The following is a 25,487-nucleotide window of genomic DNA, read 5'->3' as shown; positions in this document are numbered from 1 at the left end:
TGGCCAAGCTGCAGCCTCCCTGAAATCCATTGTCTCTGGATCCCCTTTCCCCCAGGAAGGCACGTCTGCTGCACCAAGACGCACAGCAACACTGCTTTCTGGTCCCTCTTCGGAAGCAGGGGCCCCGGTCCCCCCTGGGTGCTCTCCACCTTCAGCCGGTCCTGGCTGGGTCCTGGCCCAGTGGAACCCTCCGGCCTGTCCTGTCCTGGGTCTTGGAGCCCGGCCTCCTGGTGCCCTGGAGGCGGGTTTGTCAGGTGGCAGGGCCGGGCATGACTTGCTTAGAGGTTTGTGGGACACAAGGTGACTTCTTCCTGCTTGTGACCCCGTTCCCTCCGTTCGCCCTGAACACCCTCTCATTTTCCTTGTTTCCAGTTGCTTGTCTCTGGCTTTCTCTCTGAGCCTCTGAATACACTGTAACCCTCCCACTGAGCACAGCAGAATAAAACGTGCTCTGTCCCGTGTCCTTCCTGCCCTGATGCTCCTGCACGTCTGCGTGACTCCAGGTGTGAGTAGGACGCTCATGCACTTGATTGTCCAAACAAGGATGCTTTTCAGAGTGAAAACAAACTGTGTGGCCACGCCGCGTCCAACGCCTCTGTGGTCCTTCACATCTTTCAAACTCAGCTCCCAAGCTGCCCCTGCTGGGGTCCCTTCTGTGCCCGCGGGCCCAGCCTCAGGCAGGTGCAGGCTGGGCCCCCGCCTGCCTTTGGACCTCACCTCTGCCCCCCTTGGTGTGGATGCCTGAGCAGCTGTCATGCACATCAGCTGGCCCAGGTGGGAACAGTCCCACAGTCACCCTGAACCCCTGGAAGTGGGGGGCAGGAGGACAGCTTGCCCCTTTTGCTCAGGAAGGCAGTCCCGAGGCGCTCCCTAAGGCTTCTGCTGTCCCCCGTGATGGAGACTCAGCTGGCCATCACCGGCCCAGGCAGCAGCTCCTCGCTGACGCGTCCTGGTCCCGGTCACCGCTGTCCTGGTCGGCTCTGCTCCTCACGTGGCCCCCCTTCCACCCACCTGGAGTCAGACTCCGCACCAGAGAACCCTCGGGCCACATCCTGGACTCCGTGGCCTATGCCGCCATCTGTGTCCTTGTGTCCCCTTCGCTGTCAGCTCACTGGAGTCACTCAGGGTCCCCCGTTCTCCTGATGGCTGCGGCTCCGGGGGCTCCTTCTAGTGCTTCCTCAGCTTGTCAGTGGCCCATGAGGAGGAGGGCAGAATGGAGTTGGGCGCTGTTTGCAGGAATCCGATGTTGGACAGAAGGTCTGGTGGGCAGCAGGCTGGAGCTCCAGCTGCCTGGAGGAGTCCTGCCCAGGGCCTTGCGCTGGCCTCCTCTGCTGCCACTGCAGGGCCACCCGAGGCCAGCCGTCCACGTCCAGGGGCAGGGTCTCCACGTCCCTGTGCGGCTACGGACGCCCCGGCACACTGTTCCAGCCACAAGTGCAGACGGGCCCATTCTACCAACCCTGACCCATAGGCCATCGCCTCCCAGCACGCTGGGGACCCCTGATTCTCTCCCTCCTGGCGCACTCTCAAAAGCGGGTTGCCCAACACAGCCACTGTGGAAGTGACATTCCGGACACGTGGAGCGAAATACAGCAGAGGGACACAAAGGTGCGCGGCACGCTGGACCCTCCACTTCCGGCGATTCCACGGCGCCGCCCTGTGACCGGCTGTCCGCGCCTCAGTGTCTCCGGTGGAAAGGCCTGATGTGCCCTCCCCACCCCCATGCGCTCAAGGCGGTGCCGATGGTGCTGGCTCCAGCCCGGTCTGTACCCCAAACTGCCTGTGCCCCCGGGTGTCCTCCTGCCACACCCTCTGCTTGGAGCCCTTTCCCTCCTGTGTTTGGGAGCCCCTTAGAGACCCGCCCTGGTCCGGCTGTGAGCTGAGGCCTCTCAGGTCCTGCGAGAAGCCTCCAGTGCGCCCTGCGTCCTGCAGGGTGTCTTCCGGTTTCCTTCCCAAGTGTGGTGCGTGCTCGCCGGTGTGTTGTTACCCGTCCTGAGGGTGGGGCTGCCTTCTCTGGACGCTCGGTGGTGACAGAGTGCCCGTGACAGGGCGTTTCTTGTTTAAAACGCGCATGTGCACACACATGCACACGCACAGAGACGAGCATTGGGAGGCACCGGCCATCACCTGGTAACAGTGGGCGTTGGGGGTCGCCCTGGTCAGCAGGGCACCTCAGGAGGCCTTTCCCAAGCCGGACAGAAGGGCTCCCCGTGCCCCCCGGCAGGAAGGTCCCCACCGTGCGCTCTGGGTCCAGCGTCCTTCTCCCTTTGTAAGTTGCTTTGCCTTTGTGGCTTCAGTGTTTGGGGCGGTGGAGGGCGGCTGCGTCATGTGTCGTGTTCCATGCCCGGGCTCTGCTGGTGGGAGGGAGCAGCGTGGGGCTACTCACGGTACCCGGGAGCTTCTCGCCATGGTGGCCGACTGCCCTGAAACAGCTTCGCCTTCGTCCACACTCTTGGTGGAGTCAATGTGACACGGAGGAGTCGAGGACAGCGTGTCCGAGGGTCTGTGGCTCGCTCTCTTTAGCTGAGCTTGAGGCTCGCTGGCTTCTCACTCTTGTCCCCCCTGGTGGGTTCTTGGCATCATTACAAATGAGAGCATGTGAGTTTCCAGATGGCATTTTTTGTTTTGTTTTTTCGACCAACGTGTTCTCCATGGTTGACAAAACAGAGCCAGAGTGCATCTCAGGTGACGTGAGGAACTTTCGCCAGCACGAGACCAGTTCCTTAGCTGACAAGCCTGGAACCCGATTCTTGGAGCCTGGTGTGTTTCAGAGAGAGGCCAAGGTCCTGCTCACGTAGGTTCCTGAGGTACAGGGCACATTCTCCGTGGAACATCGGTGGGGAAACCTGCTCTACTCCCGGCTTTTGGCCTCGTTTAAAACATTTGGAAGCAGTGGGAGCAGCCCAGTGAGACGGCGTGGTGCGTGTTCTTTCCCTAGAATGCATAGCTCTGTTAATTATGCCATCGCGCCTCTTCTGGGGAAGGTGTAGAAGCCTTTTTCACTGCATAGCCGGCTTCCCATTTCTTCCTTGAAGCCTGCGGGCAAAGTCTGGTCCTGGGTCCCACTTGTCACACACTCGTAGGATGCACAGTGGGTTTCCCTGGAGATTTTAGCTGTGGCGCCTCTTGCCTTTCATTTTGTTTCAGTTTTCAAGCTTACTCCTCCCTTTGCATCTGTCACACCCGACTTTTGTTTGGGGCATCTCCCTCCGAGCTCCATCTCGGATGAGGACCCCGGTTTCTGCTGGGACAGTGGAAGAGACTGACTTTGAAATCAGCAAGGCCAGGTCTGAATCCCAGCTTTGCTGCTTAGATGTTGGGAACGTTGTTTAGTTTATTTGCGCCTCGATTTTTCTCATCTGTAAGATGGGCATAACCAGACCACCTCATGCATTTATTATAAGGTGTAAGGAATTGAGTGTAAGTTTGTACCTTGGTGCCAGGTAGATAGTTTGTTCATTGATTCATAGTTCTTTTATTCAGTTACTGTTTTCAGCAAGAAAAGCAGTCCCCTTTCGGGCCCAGAGCCCAGGCCTCACCCTCTCGAGGCAAGTCCCCTAGGGGCTGAAAATCAGGGCTTTGCTTTTGCAAGTAAAGGCTGTTGTTACACTGGAGTCCGAAAGTGCTCTGAGGTCAGCATTCTGAGATCTGGAGGAGGGCACAGGGCCCATGGGCCACTGCTGCTGTGCAGTAACCTCCAGACCACGTCCCCTGCCTGGGGGATGTGGCCGCACCCCTGCTCCGCCCCTCCCAGGTTTCTGGACGTCTCTGCAGTTGCTCCTGAGTGAGTCTTTTCTCGTTGCAAGAGGAAGCGTACTGCATAAGTGCTATGGGCAGAGAAGCGAGTTTTGAGGGAGGGCCTAGGAGCTTCTTAGAAGGTAAGTTAAAGCACCAAAATCCTCTGCAAGGTACTGTGATACATGGTATGAGATATGTCTCTGTACTTAATTTTTTTCTTTTTCTTTGCAAATGACACCATCAGGTATCTTTAAACCAGCATACATGCTTCTGATGGCCTTGCAGGGGCATTGGTTGGAGTTGCTGCTCAGCGGAGTCCTGGAGGGTCAGTCAGCTACGTGGACCACACCCCTTAGCTCGCCGCTCTCTTGCTGAGCTGTTTTCTCTCTCTTTTCCATTTGTTGTGGAGATTTGGAAGACATGATGGTCTTCAAGCTAGTGGTGAACACACATTTACGTCTCAGAAACCACACAGTGTCCAGGTGGCCTTGGCCAGACGGGAGCTTGGTGTGGAGGGTGGCCTGTGGGGAGAAGAGTTGTCTTTCTTATTTATTTTGTTTCCTGCAGGCCTGAGAACCTGGGTGCCAGAAGTCACTTCAGGCCAGCGGCTCCCAGGATGGAATTTTGTGGAAAAGCAGCAGTGCTCTACCCTGCACTCCTTCCCTGCAGATATTATCAGGCCAGGGCTTAAGGGGGTGGGCTGGCTGCGAGCCGCGCAGCAGCTCAGCCGATGGAGCCTGCCTCAGTGGGTCCAGTTATGCTGCAGTGCAGTCAGGCACAGACTCGGTGTGCTCAGAAATGCCCCCGCAAACCAAGGCCCCTGCCTTTGGACATGTGGTGGGATCGGAGGTGGGTCACACTTGTGCTGTTCACGTCCACCTGGTGGACATGTGGTGGGATCGGAGGTGGGTCACACTTGTGCTGTTTACGTCCACCTGGTGGAGATGTGGTGGGATCGGAGGTGGGTCACACTTGTGCTGTTTTCACTCGTCCTGGCATGCCTCTTGGATGGGTGGCCTCGCGCCCACTTGGGCCTGTACACGGGCTCGCCCCGAAGGCCCCTCTGCACCTTTTTTCCCAGCCTTGGTCACTCACTGTTGTCTTTAGAAAGGCCCGACCAGACAGGAAACAGGAAAGAAATTGCCACACTCGTTCTCAGGGGAAGCTCAGAAAGCCCCTTCTGACTGGTCTGGCATTTCCTGCCGTCTCCGCATTCCCACCGGACTGATCTTCCAAGCGCTGGGCTGGGTGGTTCTGGGTCAGGCCCTCCTGTGGTTCTTCCCCGCCTGAGGAGTGTATCCAGGGCCCCTCCTGATTGCAGGTGGTCCTCTGGCCTCACGTGCTGCCCCCACACTTGGTAGGGCCTCCTTCCCTGCACCGCGCATGCTCTGACCCTGCTGCACGCGCACATGCTGTTCCCTGTGCCGGGAACGGGCTTGCCCGCCCGTCATCCGGTCTGTTCCGACCACTCTTCAAGGCTTCACCGCCTCTGTGACGCCTTACCAACTGAAGCAGATGATGGGGGGCTGTGTCTTCCTTGCCCTTACATAGCTCCTTGGGGTGGCACTAGGTACCATGGGGGCGGTTTCTGGGGCCTTCTACTCCCACCCCCCCTTTGGTCAGCTCCTGGAAGGCAGGGACTTTGGCTTTCCATCTCACCTCCTCACCATCCTAGGTGTGCATGGCACCTGCTGGGCTGGGAAGTGGGATCAGAGGCTGCAGGAACCCCGGGGGCCTGGGACCAGGTGGGGGCTGGCAGACTAGGGCGCCCCAGCGCCCAGCGCCCCGCGCCCCCAGCGCCCCCGCGCCCCAGCGCCCCGCGCCCCCAGCGCCCCGCGCCCCCAGCGCCCCAGCGCCCCGCGCCCCCAGCGCCCCGTGCCCCCAGCGCCCCAGCGCCCCAGCGCCCCCAGCGCCCCGCGCCCCCAGCGCCCCGCGCCCCCAGCGCCCCCAGCGCCCCGCGCCCCCAGCGCCCCGCGCCCCCAGCGCCCCCGCGCCCCCAGCGCCCCCAGCGCCCCAGCGCCCCCAGCGCCCCAGCGCCCCCAGCACCCCAGCGCCCCGCGCCCCCGCGCCCCCGCGCCCCCAGCACGTGCATGCGCTCTAGCGGTAGAGGTGCAGGGCAGGTGGTCACCGCCGCCACGCACGTCCCTGCCCCGCCTGCCCCGCCCACTGCCCTTCCGCACGCACGGCTCTGGCGTGCGGTTTTCCGTGCATCGGAGCCGGTACGTGTGCGTGCGTGTGCAAGTTAACCAGCAGCGCCTCCTGGAACTAGCGCGCGTTTGTGGGTGACTCAGCAGCTTGGGCTCCTGCCATTTCTGTGCGAGCCCTGCGCTGGGACAGTTATGAATCATTTGCTTGCCTCTTGATTTGCGTCAATCAAACCACATGTGAAGAAAGCAGCAGTGAGCGAGGCTTTGCCGGCAGCTTGGCGTCCAGTGTGGGGGACACTCGCCAGGGACAGCCTCAGAGAGCCCGCCCGCTGCTCGTCCTGGTGGTCTGGGCTGCGGGCCTGGGGTGGCTTCCGGCCCGGCCCCTGCCCCCGACCCCCCCAGGCCGTGCTGGCCGCGCAGGGGACGGCGCGGTGGTAACTGGGGCTCTGTCTGTCCTGGGCGATCGGGCGTGTGCAGGGCAGGCAGGGCCGCTCTTCCCTCTCCTCTCACCACATCATTTCAGGACACGGCCCTTTGGAAAGAGTCCTTGTAAGAAAGGCTTAATTGAAAAGGGATGTCACTGCTCCCTGCCCCCGGCACAGCTGAGAGGTGCAGTGGAGGGGGCTGGTCCAGAACAGGGGGAGGCGGGCGGAGCGACCCTGGGGCCCTGCGCGGGCTGGGTCAGCTCTAACGTGCGCCTTTGGGACTCTGGGTCTCGGACTGGGGAGCGGGCCGGCGTGGAGCTGTGCTGTCCCTGAGATATGGGAGGTGGCGCTGCCCTCTGTGCGCTGAGCAAGCCCCCTCCCCCCCCAACCCAGGGCTGCTGGGCGCCGTCCCGGGCACCCCCATTTCGGGGGTTTGCTTTGTTTGAAGTAGGCAAATACACTTCTCATTTTTACTGTAAAGGTTCTTTTATTGTTACTCTAGTTTAACTGGTAGCTGATGTCCTAGTCACCTGGCTGATCACAGCTACAGTTGTATCTCAGGAGAACATGGCCCCAGCCTTCCCAGCCTTCCCAGCATAAAATCCTCATCTCAGTGAATGGATCCCACCCCTTTGTCTTTTACCCTTTTGGGCAAAGACCAGAATGTGCCTGGATGCGCTGGGTCCAGGTGTCAGGGGAACTTAGGAGTGGCCGAGGTCTCTGAAGTGCCCTGAGAGGGTGGCTTTCCAAAACCGAGTCACCTGTAAGCAGCCAGTAAACAAACACTAGAACAGTAACCACGAGAGGGGACTAGCGACCCCAGACTCCAAACCCAGCCATGACTGGGTAGCATTCTGTTTTTGATTACGGGAAATTTCGAACGTTTACAAACGTGAAAGAAGATACAACTATGAATGACCAGGTGGCCATTGCCCAGCTTTGGCCACAGCCAGCCAGGGCCAGTCCTGCTCCGTCTCTGCGCCAGCCCCTTCATGGGCCACGGGGACGTGATTCTTGCTGTCATACGTGTCTGAAAGATTAACATAGAACCATAAAACCATTATCACAGCTGAAACATCCAGACTTGAATGCTGTCAGATAGTCATTGTTTAACCCCCCCCCCCCTTGTCTCAAAATTGTTTCAGTTGTTTTTCCTGGTTGTTCGGGTAAGTGTCAGGTAAGGTCTCTCTCTTCCTTTGTTTGCAGCTTTTTAAAGTTAACTTATTTTTAGAGTCTTGTCGGCCATTGGTATATGTTCTTTGGAGAAATGTCTATTCGCATCTTTTGCCTAATATTCTGAATTGGGCTATTTGCCTTTTTATTGTTGAGTTGTAAGGGTTCTATCCATATTCTAGACACAACTCTGTTATCAGATCTATAATTTGCAAATATCCTGTCCCATTTTGTGGGTTGCCTTTTCAATTTCTAGATGGTGACCTTTGAAGCACAAGCGTTTTTAATTTTGAGGAAGTCCACTTTATCTATTTTTTCTTTTTTGGCCTGTGTTTCTTGTGTCATCAGATATTTATTAAAGTGAAATCAGATTGAAAATGACAGCGTGGGCCTCCTTAGTGCTGCTGGCTTTCGACTTGTGTCAGAATGTAAATAAATGCTGACAGGCTTCTTGCCTGTTATGAGAGCGGTTGTTTCCTTGCCTCGCCAGGCTCTACCGTGTTCGAATGGCAACTCGCTTTCCCACACTCGTTTTTAACTCAGCGTCCATGGGAAAATGGCCGTGCACGTGGAAGCTGCACAGAAAGAACCGTGTCTCTTTGTTGATTTTTAACCAGCGCCCTCCCATCGTTACTGTGCTCGTTGGTTGGGATTTGGTGTCATGTTGTGAATTTTCAGTGGTTGGCATTGCCGGTCCTGCTGACTCTCCCACCATCAGAGAGGATCCCCTCAAACAAAACTCTACAGCATTCTGAAGGCTCCGTGGAACGGACAGACAGACATTTCCCCGTTGGTAGGTTATCTGTGGGCACAGAGCCCTCGGAACCTGGCCATGGAGACGTGTGTGCTGAGAGGGAGGCAGGGAGCAGGCCTCTGCCGCCTGTCCGCAGGGTGCAGTTGCCGCTGCCACCGGTCTCGGCCAGCCAGGCTTTGCGCCTGTACAGTGGGGGTGATGGTGACATCTGCCTGAAGGTCAGGAGGCTCCACTGTCAGTGGACGCGCACGCAGGGACGATGCCTGTTGTCTGTGAACAGTCACCCAGAACCAGGGGCTGTTCCCGAACAGTCACCCAGAACCGCATTCTTGGCGATCTGAGAAGTAACAGCATTTGGAACTTAGCACGCAGCTTGGGAAATGGCGGAACTTTAGAATAAGCACTGCTGTCTTCGGCCATTTACAAACGAAACAGACTAAACACCAGCCTCTGTACCACGTTTTAATTCTGAATCTTTCGCATTCTCCAAATACAGGTTTGCCAGAGATCCCAGTGCTTTGATTTGCAAGTATTTCTTGAGCTGTCTAACTAATCAAGAATATTTAGCATGAATCCCGATGTCACCGTCTTTCACTGAGGACGGTTGCCCTGCGTTTCCCTCCCCACCAGCCAGCCTCCAGTGTGCGTGACTGTGGCTGCTTTCCCGAGGCCTGCGCACGGCGCACGGCGCACGGCGCACGGCAGGTACCGGCCTGCCTGGGAGCCGCTGCCGTCTCGCGTGCTGCCTCAGGCAGGGTTCACATCCATTCCACCCATAGCGGGTTGTTTCATCCCCTTCCCATTCAGTGACTGGGTTAGTGATTGAAAAATCACATCGTTTCCTATTTGTTTGCATATAGGAAATAAATAAATTGTGAAATTTATTTGTGAACATGTTGAGTGAAAGTAGGACCTGGTTGGGGGGACGGAGCAGGGGTTCACTTCCCAGGAGATGTAAACTTGCTGTCACTTCCCAGTCAGGGTTTGAGTGTTCAGTTCTGTGGCCCCCAAAACCTCATACTTACTCTGTCTTCGTTCCAAAGGTGTCCTCCTTTTCTTTGTCACTATGTTCGCGCTGTTTTGCTGCACTAATCCTGATCTTTGCGTGTTGTAAACTTGCGTCTTTTTCCCTTTCCAGTGGAACACATGGGGGGGACGACTAATGAGTGTCCCATTGAGGCTACAGATGTGTCCCTCTCTGTCCCCATGGTATTGCCATCAGCCTCAGCGGGTTTCCATTGTTATCATCCTGCGTTGTCACGTGTACTGGCGGGGGGCAGGCGGGACAGGTGTGGGACAGGAAGGGGACAGGCAGGGACAGCCGCACCTTCTCTGCAGGGCTTGGTGCAGCTGATGCTGTGCCTATAGGGCCAGCTTCCCAGGATGTCGGACTTCAGAAGGGCCGTGGGGCTCTCGCCTCGGAGCCACCTGTGCGGAGCCGACTCTTCTCAGGGGCCCACGTTTGTACTGTGTGAGGACATAACTGAAGGGCAGAGCTCAGGCACAGCCAGTGTGCTCGCTTGGGGAGCAGCAGGCTGGCGAGTGATGACTGCGGGTGACAGGACACAGGCACCCCCGCACGTGGCCTTGTACCTGCCCTGTGGTACGTGTGTGCCGTGTGCCCATCGGCGAGATCTGCGGGGTCTACGTGCACGTGGCTCGAGCCTCCTCCCAAGAACACGCTCTGGGCAGGAGCTCGGCTCTGCACACGTGACCTGGCGGGAGCCCGTGAAGGGCGTCGCCCCATACGGGCCTGATGGTATAAAGCTGCCCCCGAGAGGATGGGGGGCAGTCGTCCCTGTCCTGTGTCTAGGACACTGAGCTGGGTGCTGCCAGCCCCAGAGGGGCCACAGCTGAGCCCGAAGGCCTGGAAATGGCTCCTTGGTGGGTCCCCTCAGGGCCTTGGAGTCGCCCGACCCTTGTTGAGCCTGCAAACTCCACATTGTGGTTGTGATATGCGCGTACACACACGTATTGATGTGTGCTCGTGTGTCCATGTGCATGGTGATGGTGCTTGGACAGTTCCATCTGTTAGTAAAGTAAGTGCTGATGTGGAACTTACGAGTGTTTTCTAACTGAAAATCTCCACAGCAACATCTGAGCACAGAGTTGCTTGCAGCTGAGGGAGTGGTGACCGTCCCTCATGTCCCCTGCTGGGGTGCTGTTTGCTGCTTTCACAGCAGCTAAAATCCACCCTTCCACCTGGTGGTTTCTTTGTTCCTCTCATTTTGGGGGGCTCAGGAGGGATGGCGCTCTCAGGTGTCTGCTGGAGCTTGTCCTCCCGCCGGCCCTGGGGCCCCCGTGGGCCTCTCACAAACGCCGAGGTGTGTCTCCCTCAGAACCTTTCATTTCCCCACTGTGATCTGACCTTGTTTGTTAATGGTGGGTGAAAAACATGGAGACCTTTAGCTCTCACACCCTGGTTTATAGTTTCCTGAGAAGTCTTACTCCCTTTGGTCTGTCACAGCCTTTGAGGGGCCTCACCTTTGGAACAGGAGACTGGGTGGTCGGCTGGCCACCCCATCACCACCAGGGCCCCCACCGCCCTCCAGGTGCTTCTTAGTGAACGGGAGGCCCGTCTCTCCCGGTGATTCTCGAATAAGGCTTGTTTGTGTTTGTGCAAATGCTTGGTAAAAGTAAGTGCGTGTAGAGTGTTTTGATTCCTTTTTATGATAAGTCAGAATTCGGAGAGAGAATTTGTTCACTTCACGTGACTATCTTTCTCCTTGACCTATGGCATATTTACTCACCATCTTTTCACAGTTGCACTTCACCCTGAGAAGCTCTAAACCTTCCTCCAATCTCTGCCATCTCCTGGCTTGCCTGCTCTTTTTGAGGTGCAGAGCCGGGCTGCTCTCTCCGAGACGGCCTCTGCCCATCCCTGGGAGAGGCTCAGGCCTGGAGGGGGAGCTGTCAGCTGCCTGGCCCACCCTGGCCACTTCCTGGCCACCGGGAACTGTGCCTCCTTCCAGCGCTCATTCGTACCTTGTGAGACGAGCTCAGCGGAGGGAGTGAGTGAAGAATTAGGCAAGGTGAAAATTGACAGTCGAATGAATATTTTCTGATCATTTTGGTAAACAGTAGATTTAGTTCAGATACCATATTTCTCCAAAAATAAGACTAGGTCTTATATTAATTTTTGCTCCAAAAGACGCATTAGGGCTTATTTTCAGGGGATGTCTTATTTTTTGATGTACTATAATCTACATTTATTCATATACAAAAATCGACATTTATTCAAATACAGTCGTGTCATGTTCTTCTGGAACATCGTCATAACTCTCCAAACCCTGAATTCCGGCTTGAATTTCTTGCGACTCCATTTCCTGTAGAAACATTGGCCCCAATCTCTCATGTCCAGCAATAGAGCTCTCCTTAAATGAGCACCTCTTGTCCGTGTAGCTGCTCGTAGTGCATTGGCAACACAGCTGTCTGATTTTATCCCATGAATTCTTCACCAAGTCACGACCTCTTGCAGGCGAGGCTTCACGAAGTTTCCACACTGATTTGTCTCCATTCTATTTTCAATGTAGTCATTGATTTCCACGTGCAAATCGTCCCTGAATGGCTTGTTTATTGCAGTATCAAGAGTCTGGAGATAGGCAGTCATTCCTGCGGGAATCATTATTTGGTCTATTCTTCTCTCTGCAAGGAAGTTCTTCATGTCTTTAGCGCGGTGAGTGCTGGCTGAATCCCAGACTAGCAGACCTCTTTGGCCACCTCGCAAAACAAGGGGCAGCATTAAATTGACCCACTTCCTTATAAATGCTTGCGTGCACCAGGCTTTTTCGGTTTCAGCAACATAAATGCCTGAAACATGTTCAACCTTATCTTTCTTGCCTTTAGGGATGATTAGAGGTGGGGCTTTCTTTCCATCCAAATTGCCGAAATACAGGTGACACGTGCACTTGCGTAACCAGTGGAGGGAGTGTAGGTTGACGAGGCCCCCCTCTGATCAACTGTCGTTTGAGATCCTTGGCCCATAAACATCCATAGCAATCATGTTGGAGGGTTGGTATTTAGGAAAGTCGATGCCATCGACAAAGGACTTGAAGGCAAGTGCACGTTTAATAACTCCAGTATCTTCCACCTTGAACAGTGTTCTCGATCTTAGAGACAGTTCATATCGCTGAAGGAAGCCATCCAGCCAGTGTTGTGCTGCTTTGAATTCTTCTGGGGATATTTCTAACTGTGGTGCCATTACAAGGGCAAATGCTTGAATATCAGCCCTGAGCACAGCCAAAACCTTTGCTCTCCTGTCGGCAATCCATTCACAGGTGATGTCTTCCAGCTCAGGAAATACTGGTTGCCGACCTGATCCACACTTGTGCTTCTTAGCATTTCCCTCGTCCAGCTCTTGACTGAGGTTATTGTACTCTGCTCGCCATTTTTGGACCATTCGGGGATCCAACTTCTCTTTGCAGAAAGCCGTAAGATTCTTGCCCCGGGAGTCCTCCACGATTCCTTTCTTGTACTTGATGGAATAGCTCTTTCTTTTTGCACTCATCTTGTCTGGGGGTCAAAATATTCCCTTTAAATCTACCATTAAATCAAGTGTTAATTGAAGACTTACGAGACAGGAGTGGCAACAAAATAATGATAGTTAAGAATCATGGTCCCCACAAAAGCAACAAAAAATTGCAGGCACCAAAATTGAGAAAACGTTTCTTTATTTCACACGAGTGCATTAAGTACGTCCGTTACAACACACGACGTGTTGAATTATGAAGATTCATATTAGACACAACCACGTCCGTTTGTTATTAAGTGCACACATTATTCGTGCGTTGTGTCTGTATTCTGATTGGTCATTCGGCAGTAAGTCTCGAGTTCATCTGTTTACATAAGCGTTTGTTTACCTCTCGCCCAAAGGCACCCGCTTGGGTATTTACAAATACTTAATTATAATCTATAGCATCATTAATTTAAGTATTAGTATCAATAATACCATTTATATTTAATTGTACATTAATATTTTTATTTTATAATTTAATACGTCTGTCGTGTGTTGCAATGGATGTGCCAAATGCGTCCGTCTGGCTGACGATCTTAACTGGGGCTTATTTTTGGGGTAGGGCTTATATTACGAGCATCCTGAAAAATCATGCTAGGGCTTATTTTCCAGTTAGGTCTTATTTTCAGGGAAATACGGTAAGAGAGAAAATGCTAATATATGCTTGGAATTCAAGGATAGCTTGTAGTGTGGTACATAGTGTTTTGAAAATTGCTTGGTGATCTTTGTCTTTTTTGGAAAATGCCTTCATTCTTAGATGAGATGGCATTTGAAAGACTGTATGTTAGGAATTACTGTCTAAAAGTCCAGAAGCTAGAAACAATGAGTACTGTAGACTTGGTGTTGAAAACTGACCCACTGACCTCGAGTAGCCTCTGGTCCTTGGCGGAGGGAGAGGCTGGTCAGGGTGATGCAGGAGGCCTGTGCCCAGGAGCGAGGCCCTGGGGAGGGGCCGCCATCTGCTTCTTCCCGTCCGTCGCCCCGTCGTGCCCGCGTGGAGGCGGAGGGCTGCGGTGCACATTCCCTTTCGGCTGAGAGCCCTGGTTGGCGTAGCCACTCACACCCTCATGGCGCTCGCCCTGAGGAAGTGCTGCGGAGCTGTGGTTTGATGTTTCCTGCCTGTGGCTAGTTTCTTGAGTGTGCGAGTTTCTCTATAGCGGCTGCAGTGTGGAGAGCCCTTCCGTGAACAGTTACAGATTTTTGCTGCCTTCGCGGCATGCTGAGGGGTTTGGGAAGTGTTTGCTGACCGCTGTGTTGTGGAACCGTGGGTGGCGGCTGGGCTGTGGTGGAGCCCTGGCGGCCCTGGCAGGGGCTGGCCGGCACTAATGCATTTCAGACGAGCTGTTTCCCAATGAGTGTTCAGCTCTGACCTGGAGGGGCCTGCGTGCCCCCACCGAGGCCAGCGAGAGTGGGACAGCCTGTCCAAATTGGGACAAAGACCCAGAAGTGGTGGCTGCCCAGTTGGCTTTCACTCTTGCACCAGGGGCTGCCCGAGGCACCTGGGAAGAGCCCAGCAGTTGCCTTTGTGGCTTTGAAGGCTGGTGCCCAACGTGGCCGACGTGAGGCTGTTCTTTGTCTTTAGGAGGCTTGTTTCTGAGTGTGCGTCCCTGGCTTCTAGGGAGGAGGGAGTTTTTTTTGAAACCACACCCATTGACAGCTCAGAGTGATTTCCTCATAAAAGTCGTTTGCATTTACTGTGAAATCACAAGTTTGAAAAGGAAGTGATCTGTGTTCCGTTTATGAAAACTAGAGCATTTTTCTCTGAGAGGCTCCTTGACCCTTGGGCGGTGTTAGCATACCTGTGTGGGGAGGGCCACTTGTCACCAGGGGCCTGGGCCTGATGTCCAGGTTGAGGGGGCAGCGGGCGGGCTCACAGCAGCCGAGGGAGGTGGGCAGGCTGCAGGGTCACTCTGGTTCTCGGCTTCAGTGGGCCCTCGGTTTCTAGGCTCGCCCCAGTGGCCTGTGCCCCGGCCCCCATGTTTGGTCTCGGTCTTCTGGGCGGTGGCAGAGGGAAGTCTAGCCAAACTGTTCTCTGAACCTGGAAAGGTCTGAGGCAGCTTCCAGCTGTGGACAAAAGAAAAACAAATTGCCACAAACAGTGTGAGTGTGTCCCCCTCAGTGTCATTCCAAGTAGGATAGTGAGGAAAGGGGAGGTGTTGCCACAGCCCCCCACTGAGCATGGCTGGCAGTCCCCTGGCCCCCACACGGGCATTGACACCCCACCAGGCCTGGAAACTGTGCCCCTCTTTTCTGTGGGACAGACGGGGACAGAGGTGCTTACGAAGGGCTCTGAGTGCCACCGAGAAGTGCCGATTTGTTCTTCCTCCCACAGCACTGGCTCCCTCTCCCCCCTGCAGGTTGGGGTAGGCGTGGAAGGCCAATATCGTTTGACAGTCCTCTGTTGGCCACGTAGGCTTAGAAGGGCCTTAGTTCATCCGCAGGCCGTTTTTCTTATTCTGTCACGTGCGGTTGGCTGTCCTGTGTGTGCCATGGGCAGCCACATTTCTTTTTCCAAGATAAACCATCTCCTCTGCTGAGTGGCCTTCACAGGAGTCTTGTATTAGCACATTCTTAACAGACATTTAAAAACCCACCCAGCAAACCCAGTTCCTGCCCCCACGCTCTTTCGGCCTTTTACTCATAGACGTAAATTGCACTGGAGATGCCTGTGCTTGAATTTGCAAACCGAAGCCTAATTTAACCTTTCATGATGCTCCAGGGTCTTGGCTGAAGGCGGGCTGAGCTGATGGAGGGGCGTGTAGACGACGCGCTGGGAAGCCCTGCGTTCCTTCTCTGGGTTCCAGCCAGAGGTGTGGCACGCGCCCATGAGTGGAGGGCTTTGGGAAATGTGAAAGGCAGGGGGTACCTCAGGCCAGGCTCCGCTGACCCCTGAGAGCTGCCCCTGCTTCTCAAGGTTGTGTCTCCTCTCAGCCTCTCTTCACACAGCCCCTCCTTGGGACCGCTGGACAGCCACGCTGGATGGTGGCCGGGCGGTGATGCACACGTCACTGTCTCTTGCGAATCCTTTCAGACGTGGTTGATGCCCTCCAGGGCCCTGCCGACCCCCTGCCTATTGGTCTGCCTCCCCCGTGCCCTCCGCACCCTTCTAGAGCAGTCTGAGCATGCACCAGCCTTCTTCCTCTTCACTGGCTCCCCACTAGCACTGTCACGGGCAGGCAGGTGCCCCACCAGCCCCAGCAGCCACGTGCACGTCGGTGCCAAGGGCTGCCCTGCCGGGGAGCTGCCATGTGCTATGGCCAGTGCTCTGAGGGCAGGCTCACCTGTGAGCGGTGGGGGCCGGGCGTTCTAGCCTGTGGGCATCGGAAGCGCTGTCAGTGGCCCTGTGTCATTGGAACAGCTCTGATTTCTGGGCGCAGACGCTGAAGAAATGTGGCGGTGTGTGCGACAGGCATAGAAGCTGTCTGTGGAGGCCAAGCTCTCAGCCCTCAGTCCCAGTGTCTTCGTGTGCAGAATGGGCCCCTCACCCACGGGGGCTTCTCCTGGGGGTTTACGTGAGGCCATTTGTGGGTCATGGGCTTCCAGAGCGTCCGGGGGTGTGCTGACCTTTCAGTGAGGGAGCCCGCTCCTAACCTGACGCTTGTCCAGCTCACCATGGCAGAGATGCAGACGGTTCTGGAAACAGGCTGTCCAGTTTCCACAGTGTGTCGGGGCAGGCCTGAGTCCTTCCCCTGCACTTGGGGACTGGGGGTGTCCTCGTGTGGCCCCGCACGCCTGGGCATCCCTCTGCGGGTGTGCTGGGCGTGTGGCCTTGGCTGTGGTGAGGCTGAGGGCTGGCGCTGGCTCAGTATGGGGACAAGCCGTAGCGCTCAGCGCTCCAGACACCGCAGGGCAGGGTGGCTTGTGTAATACGCGCGGGCATCACGTCATCTCCGACGGGCCGGCAAGGGACAATGGGATCTGAGGAGGGCCTCGTCTAATTAGACTTTAATCTCTGGCTTCACAAAAGCCCCTCTCCTGTTCCTCCTAATCATTTTTAAAATCACAAGGAAAATCCACCCCTTCCATTTAGAAATCCACCGAGAACCAAATTGCTGCTCTGGCTCTAAAGTATGTGATTGTGGTCTCTGGTATTAAACCCCAGTTCTTGTAATTCCACTAGAATTCTGTCTCCCGTCGTGGAAACCTGGGATTCCCACTCAGGACCTGACACTGTCTGCTGACACACCTCCTGTGTGGCCCTGAGGCCACCAGCAGGACTCCCTTTCTCCTCACAGACCCGCGGCGCCTGTGTCTGAAGACTTCAGGGGAAGGTGCCGTCCCCAGGGCTGGGACCTCACGAAGGGGACTGTCCCTGCGGCGCTGTCGTGGTCCCCGGTAACCCTGATTTGGGCCCCTGTGGACGCAGGCTTCCCCTGGTGTGCTGCCTGGTTGGGGGGAAGCTGCCCCTCCTTCCGGTTAGGGCAGTGAGGGAGGGTGCTGGTGGCGTCACGGTTGGAGGCGGTCTCCCTCTGAGAGCGGCCAGCAGCGCACTGTGACCGCCCTCCTGCCCGTCTGGGGTAACAGCCACTGTCTCTCTCACTGGTGCCCTTTTAGGCAGCTGCCTCTGCTTTTCCACAGGGGCGCTGGCAGGGAGGACAGCGAGGGCCGCACTTGGCCTCTTCTCTATGCTCCTCAGGCTGTGAAAGGGACCGAAGGCTCTCCCAGCAGAGCTGGTGGTCCTCGGAGAGTCTGCAGCGGGGGTCCCTGAGCCACTCAGCTAGCCACCAGGTGTCGGGTTTGGTCGCAGTGGAAGAGTTTCATAGTAGTGTCTCAGAATGTCACACGGAGCCAGGAGCCCTCGAGGACGCCGTGCCCAGGTGTGCTGTCATCCTGGGCCACCCTGGGAGCTTGTAAGAGCCATGGCGGCAGTGCGGGTGTCCCAGGGGTTGTCCCGTTTCTGGTGTGGTGACCTGTCCTGCCCCCATTTCTGGAGCATCTTGTAGGTCTTGTGTGTGCTCAGGAGTGAGTCAAGCTTCTAAAATGAATCCTGCTTATCAGCAACTGTCCCCATGCACATGTGCTGTTTTTCTATGTCCCGTAGAGGGTGGGCTGCACGAAATGCATCCCCTCCGACCCCAACCCCAGCACACACGTGCAGGAGCAGTGCACACAACGGCCCCGAGAAAACTTAGTGTGACACTGAGCTTCAGCGTGTGGGGTCCGGCGTTCCGAGACGGGTGGGGGGGGGTGCTCAGGTTATCGGACGGTGGGCAGCCCTTCTCCGACCAGGCGGCAGAGTGGCCCTGCCCTCCGCACTGCGAGTGGGGCTTTCCTTGTGGCTGCTGCAGGGTAGCGTGCCCGGACGTGTAGGTCACCACTATGGAAGGTTCAAATCGATTCCAGAAGAGAGAAAATGCATGGGCCCTTGAGAGGGTGTGGCCTGGGCATCCCAGGGGTCTCTCCAGGACGTGGACCGGAGCTGGCCTCGGGTGCTGGAGGGTGGGAAGGGCACACCCACAGGCTGGGAGCAAGGTCCCTGTCAAGTCTCAGGTCAGCGCCATCACGGCCAGTGGAGTCACCTGAGTGGGTCGCAACCAGCTTAAAACGAGTTAGAACAGAAAAGAGCAACTTGCACTAAGAAGGGTCAGTTGCTGTGCGGTGAGACTTCTGGTTGTGTCTGTCTGTCGGTGTGTGCTGTGTCCCCACCAGAAATTATGTGCCATGGGTCATGGTCAAGAAGGGTTCAAGCTACTGTTTTAGAAAGATGACTCTAGCAAGGGTGTAAAGTGGATTAGGAAGAGAAGGATGGGTGGGTGGCCAGGAGAGGTGGGGGGTCCCGTGAGCCAGGAGTCTGGAGGCCAGGCCAGGGCAGTGACCCCTACTCATTAGGTCTTCTGCTCCCTTCAGCCACACTTCCTTCTTTCGTGCCTGGAGGTCTTCACGTCTTTTGTTAGACGTATTCCTGGGTATTGATACTTTTTAATGCTGTTATCATTGGTGTCTATTGGTAATTTTTATTTTCTTGTCTTGCTGATATACAGAAATACAACAGATTTTTGTATATTGATCTTTATTTGACCTTGCTGAATTCCAGTACTAGCTGTAATTTCTTTTGTATTTCCTATGCGCTCAGTGCAAATGTTGACAGTTTCCGTTTTTTTTGTGTGTGTTTTTTTTTAAATATATTTTTATTGGGGAAGGGGAATGGGACTTTATTGGGGAACAGTGTGCACTTCCAGGACTTTTCTCCAAGTCAAGTTGTTGTCCTTTCAATCTTAGTTGTGGAGGGCGCAGCTCAGCTCCAGGTCCAGTTGCAGGGGGCACAGCCCACCATCCCTTGCTGGAGTCGAACCGGCAACCTTGTGGTTGAGAGCCCACGCTCCAACCAACTGAGCCATCCGGGAGCTCAGCTCAAGGTGCCGTGTTCAATCTTAGTTGCAGGGGGCAGAGCCCACCATCCCTTGCGGGACTCGAGGAGTTGAACTGGCAACCTTGTGGTTGAGAGCCCACTGGCCCATGTGGGAATCGAACCGGCAGCCTTCGGAGTTAGGCACACGGAGCTCTAACCGCCTGAGCCACCGGGCCGGCCCGACAGTTTCCGTTTTGCCTTTCCATTTCTTACGTCTCTTCTTTTCCCCGCCTTGGTGCTTTAGCTGGGCATCAGCCCACTGCCTGAACCTGGCGGTTCTTGCCTGGCTGCCAACCTCGGAGGGAAATCGTCGCTGTATCACTGTTGACGAGATGTCCGCTCTGAGCTTCTGTTTGTGTTTGGAAGTTCCCTTTATCCAGTCAGTGTTGAGGCTTTCTGTTCCTTGTTTCTTGTGAAGTTTTCTTTTCATGAATGTATGATGAATTTTGTCAAATGCTTCTCTTGTCTCTGTTGAGATGATACAATTTTTTTCTTTATCTTGTTAATGTGGTTATCACACTGATTAAAAAAAAGCTAAAGCATCCTTTCATTTCTGAACCGAACCCGCACTGACCAAGGTGCAGTATCTTTTCTATACATTGTTGGATTCAGTTTCTAGTACAGTGGTACCTTGGTTTTCAAATGTAATCCGTTCCGGAAGGCCGTCCGAGTTCTGAAACGTTCGAAAACAGCCGACAGCTCGGCCTCAGGATCTTGCGCTCAGCGGAAGCCGCGTGACATGTTCGACTTCCGAGGTGTGTTCGAAAACCGAAGCATTTACTTCTGGGTTTACGGCGTTCGTAAACCGAAATGTTCGTCAAGGGAGACGTTCGAAAACCGAGGTACTACTGTATTTCATGATTTTTGCTTTTTTGTTAATGAATTTGAATTGTAATTATTTTTCTTGTAATTCTCTTGTCAATTTTTCACATCAAGGTAATGCTACCTCATGAAACAAGTTGAGGAGTGTTTCTTCTTTTTATATTCTGGGTGATTTTGTAAGTAAGTTTGGAATAATTTCTTAATTGAAGTCATCTATGTCTGAGTCTTCTTGGCAGGGTAGTTTTAAATTACAGATTATATTTCTTTAAAAGTCATTGGGCTGTTCAGGTCTTCTATTTCTTCTGATGTCAGTTTTGGTAAATTGTGTTTTACTATTTTATCAACGTTTGCATAAAGATTTTCATAAGCTCCCCCTGTTTAGCACAGTTTCTCCACCTTGGCACCGTTGCCATTGGGGGCAGTTAACGCTTTGCTGTGAGGGGCTGTCCTGCCCGTGACAGGATGTTCGCCATGTGTGGCTTCCGCCTGCTCGATGCCAGTTCCGGGCCCGTCTCCAGTCGTGACAACCAGACTGTTTTGTTCTTTATCAGTCTCACCAGAGGTCTTTCCATTTTCTTAGTCTTTTAAAAGAACCAACTCTTGGTCTTGTTAATCCTAACTTTGTATCTCTTTTCTATTTCAGTAGTTTTTGCTCTTTATTATTTTATTTTACTTTCTTTGAGTTTAACTTGCTATTCTTTTCTAAATCCTTGAAATAGAACCTTAATATATGCATTTTAAGGACACCTTCCTCTCAGCATGGCCGTAGCGTTTTGGTTGTTGTCTGTGGTGAGACTCAGTCAAAGGCCCTGTTCCCCCTGTATGTGGACTTGGGGTTTGGAAGAGGCATCTTCATCCATCAAACATTAATGCTCAGAGTGTATTTTGTTAAAGACAAAATCCTTTTCTGTCAGACTTGTACGACTCAGATGATTAGCAGTGTATGTGGGAAAATTAATCAATTTGAAATGAAATTAATAACGAAATTAATTATTAAGGGGTGCGGTTAGAGGTTTAGTCTGCTATTTACCTAAAGAATCATTTGTCCAAAAGGTATTTTGGAGTTTTAATGGCAAGTTTATGTGCAAGTATATTTTATCTGGAGGGACATCTGAAAGTATTAAGTTCCCCTCCTTCTTAAGAGGCTGTTCCATGCATATATTTGGTCTGGAGTGTCTGCATTCCATATAACGGAAGGGTCAGAGTGTTCCCAGGTGCTCTCGGTTAGGTCGATATTTGGAAGTAGACTATATTTGAAATCTGAAGGACCTCAGGTCAGTTTTTTTTAACATTATCTGTTTCCTCATTTGTAGCCTGGTTCATGCATCCATATCCATATCCATATCCATTCACATCCATCCATCCACCCATCCACCCATCCCACCACCCAGTCTCTACTATTGCTGAACTAGTCTTTGTTTTAGGATCACGGATATAGAAACTATGAGGACTTGGCACCTGTTAGAAGCTCTTGATCTTGTGGCACAAGCAGAAGAGTACTAGTAAGTTGTTCTTAGGACCTCAGTGTTAGCAAGGAGCCTTTGGGATTGCCACTGTCGTCTGCAAGGGGAGGACGTGCGGGGTGAGGCAGAGCTTTCTGAGGGAGCCAGCCTTGGTTCTGGGTCGGGCAATCTCGTGGTAGCCTGATGCCACCCAGTTTTTCCTTTCCAACATGTGTTCTTCTTCTGAGTATATTTTTCCCAGCAAAGGAATAGATAAAAAGCAATTCCAAGTTTCTCCTTAGTCAAAACTATTACACAAGAAAATCCCACACACAATGCCAAACCTTTCCAGAAGTGAATGCCGGAATTCATTCTTGGTTTTGTTTCTGTCTTGCCTTAAAACTGAAGAAGCCTCCAGGCACTCGGCACATTTGCTTTCTCTCTCTCTCTTGAGCGAACTCCTTTTGTGACTCGGGCTCTCTGGAAACCTGTTTCAGACGCGAGAAAGCAGCTGGAACACACTTGAGCTGCTGGGCACAAACTGCAAAGCGATGGCACTGACTGCAACACAGATGCTGTTTGCGTTTAAATAAAAGACAAACACAATATTTGCATTAATAGAGACCTTTGCAAAAGTATTTGCATAACGTGGTTTATCTTTTGCCAAGCGCTGGTTACTGAACTAATTTCTGATAGCAAAGGCTAAGCAATCTTTTGCTGATTATTTCTCAAAAATAGTTGCTTTTGTACAAGGGTAGCTGATTTCAGAGAAGGGCCCTCCAACATGCAGATGTGGTGTCAAGTGGAACACTGCGTTCATTGCTGTCAGTCATATTCTTGGTAGCTTTTTGCATTTAAAAGGACGATTGATGAACTGTTCTCTGTTCTCAGTGAAACTAGGCCTCTGCAAAGAGCTTTGTGAAGAGTTACTCAAACTGGGCCATACGTATTTCAGTGGTTGCCTCCTTTTTATAACAAGAAGAAGCCAGACTGTGGGTGTGAGTGCAATTTCAAGGACGTCTGTACTTCTTATTTCATTAATGCGGGCTGAATGAGAAGAGAAAGAGACCAGAGCAAAGGACAAATGCTGGTCTACCAAAGAGAAGGAGAGCCCAGAACTCTCCAGGATTTATGTTGTGAATCCTGCATAACGTTAAAAAATGAACGGAAATTTGGCCACAAGTTTCCTAGCTGTCAAAGCGAAGAGAGAATCTTGTTTATTTTTAGTATTTACATTGTTCTTCAAAGGAAACCAAGGAGTGTTTTAGACAGTGACTTTGAAACACACACACACACACGTGAGGAAACAGGATTACACATAAAGAAAGTAGTCTCAGTAACTATAGGAAACTGTGTTCAGTACTTGTGTGTAGGTATTTACACGTTTACCTCACTCTTGCTTCTGGAATCTTACTCTTTCACTTTGAATGTGATTTTCTTTTCTCTGAAGTAACTCCTTAGTTGTTATTTAGCAATGGTTTCTGAGTGGGAAACAGTCTCAATTTTTCTCAAAAAATGTCTTTTTTCTTTCTTGAATGGTAGATTTGCTAGCTGGGTATAGAATTGTAGGTGACACGTGTTTCACTCAGCAGTTTAAAGATATTTTAGTGTCTCTGGATTTTTTTTTTTTTTTTTTTTTTTTAAATGTTGTTGAAAAGGTAGCTCTCAGTTCCATGCTGTTTCTTCTTGGTAATTTGTCTTTTCTGTCTTGGTACTTCTATGATCCTGTCCATATTTGGTGGGTATTCTGATTTTTCTTTTCTTTTTTTTTTTTGCAGTGTTTCTAGGTGTAGGTTTGTATTCACTTATCCTACTTGGGATTTAGCTTTTTAAATCTAAGGACTCCTTTATCTCTGGAATTCTGGAATGTTATTCTTTATTATCTGTATGAATAATACCTTTTCTGCATTTTCTCCATTCTTCAGGAAGTTACACTGGGTTTATGTAGAACCATCTCATTCTTTCATCCATGCATCTCTCCTCTGTCTTTTCCCCCTTTTGGGCTTCATTCAGGTTGGTTCTCTAGATCTGTTATTCAGTTCATTACTTTTGTCATTAGCTATATTTGATCTGCTATGTTCAGTTTTAGAAAATTCTTTTTAATGACTTTTTATTTCTCGCTTTCCAGGATTCCTGTCTTTTATTATAGCTTTTTCCTTCATTTAACATCTTACTTTTTAAAAATATGCATGTTTTATAATCTTTCATATTGTTTTAATATTTGTAGATCTTTTGGAGTAATTTCTCTGTTGTACTGGCTGATTCCAGCATAGTGGATTGTTTCCACGTTGCGTTTGTAATTTTCTGCTTTCACTGTAAGCTCAGCAGGAGGCTTCCCCCACCCCCTTCCCTCTTCCCTTCCTCTCATGCTTCCTCCTTTGGGATTTCTTGTGCCCTGGGCTGTGGCTGTGTCCCATGAAAGCCATTTTTCTTTCCTGGGGCTCTAGGGTTTCCCAAGCTCAGGACTAGTTTTCACCTTAATTTCTGGACTTAGGATTTCAGAACTGGTCACATGATGTGACCCTAGAAGCCACACCTACATGGGCACAGGCTCAGGGCTTCAGTTTCCCACAGGAGACACTTCCCAGCAACCCCCTCTGCCTCCCTGGCCTGCAGGGTGTTGTCGGTGCTGTTTTCACAGACCCAATAGCCCTTCCAGGGTTCTTTCCTTACGCAGGTGTCTCCATTCCAGCTCTCTGTCAGGACGAGTTCAGGCCACACCTGCCCAACGTGGGACCACGTCTGTGTCTTAGTGCACTTGATTCGAGTACTTTTTTCCTCTTCCCTCCGGGTAACTGGACTCTCTCTTTTAAGCTCAACTCTGTATATAAAATTGCAGCTGGATTTTTTTGTTTTGTGCTCACCATTTCCATGTTCTTGGCAGTGGGAGGGGAGGGGTCCTCCTGGACTAAGCCTAGCGAGGTTCAGGAATCTAAGTTGTGATGACTTTGCATATTGTTCAATCTGCGTTTTGGACTCTGGTAGGAGCTGTGTTTTCCCGAGCGTGACTGTGGTTTTTGCCACAGGTGTCCCTGTTAGTTCAGTACATCGGCCAACCCCCACAGGGTGGACCACTGTTGTTTCCAGTTCCTCTTTTCTTGTCGCTGAGTGAAAGGCTGGCCCCTCCTTCTAACTGTTTGTTTTAATGCCAACCAGTCGTAACCTGGGCCCCCCTAAGGGTGCTCATTTTAATTACAGATTGCCCTATGCCTAAGTAGTTGGACGTACTTGTCTACACAGGTGAAAAACCAAGGAAATTGGTTATATAAAAAGGCTGCCTTTTGGGGTTTTGTCTTGGTGTGATTTCTAGATTTCCTTGGCCCCGTGACCCTACTCATTGTCACAAACAAATACAGTGGTTTGTGGTTTTCATCGGATTTGAATGTTGAAGACTGAAATGACTCTGTTCCAAGAATTGTAACGTCATGTGAGAAGGTGAGGCTATGCCATCAATTCAGGTAATCTATAAAGTAGGTAAACTTTGGGAATGAAAATGTCTCAGGCTCCCATCTGCTCCATGCCCTGCCAGGTGCACGGGACACTTGGCTGAGAGGCGGCAGGTGTGGGGGCTTAGCCAGAAAGAGGCCCGTGTGGCCCGGTCCAGTGGGCTTTCATCAGGAAGCATTGGCGGGTGGTTTGCTTGTGGGGAACAGTCTGGAAAGTAAGAGTGTGCAGGTACGTGTGGGGGGTTTCGGGGAGAGAACTGATTTTATGTCTACTTTTTTCTTAATTCAAAAATTACTCTTATAAAACATAGAAGATAAGGGCTTATAGTCTAAAAACTTGGATATATCTGTTCTTAAAACTCTGGAGCTTTCAAAATTTGGAAAGGTTGTTTCAAAAGTCATTTTTAATGTCTTGGCTGTTTGGAAATTGTGCCCCTCTCCAGTTTGGCATGGGGCCACATCTGTCCTTTGGAGGAGAAGCAGGGAGGGCAGGCGGCGTGGGGCCACATCTGTTCTTAAGCAGGGAGGGCAGGTGGCGTGCACTGGCTGTTGGCCAGTCCTCAAGAAGGACCTCCGTGGGACATTAGAGCTCTTGAGGCAAAAGCTACCCGTTGTTCAACCCTTTGTGCCTCTTGATTTTCTTGTTTAATTACTGTGCAGACCTGGGAAGTAACCCAC

General features: G+C 52.4%; 1 protein-coding gene across 4 annotated transcripts in view; it reads left to right on the top strand.

The window, feature by feature from the left end:
- The window catches only part of HDAC4 (histone deacetylase 4), a 295,261-nt gene that overhangs the window by 104,530 nt on the left and 165,244 nt on the right, over positions 1 to 25,487 (top strand). The gene's annotated exons all lie outside the window — the stretch shown is intronic.

Source organism: Rhinolophus sinicus, chromosome 17 (assembly GCF_057876585.1).
Source record: "Rhinolophus sinicus isolate RSI-liver-muscle chromosome 17, RSI-T2T, whole genome shotgun sequence".
In the NCBI taxonomy this organism is placed as follows: Eukaryota; Metazoa; Chordata; class Mammalia; order Chiroptera; family Rhinolophidae; genus Rhinolophus; species Rhinolophus sinicus.
Note: the sequence above shows the minus strand (reverse complement) of the source record. Positions and strands in the feature narration are given on the sequence as shown.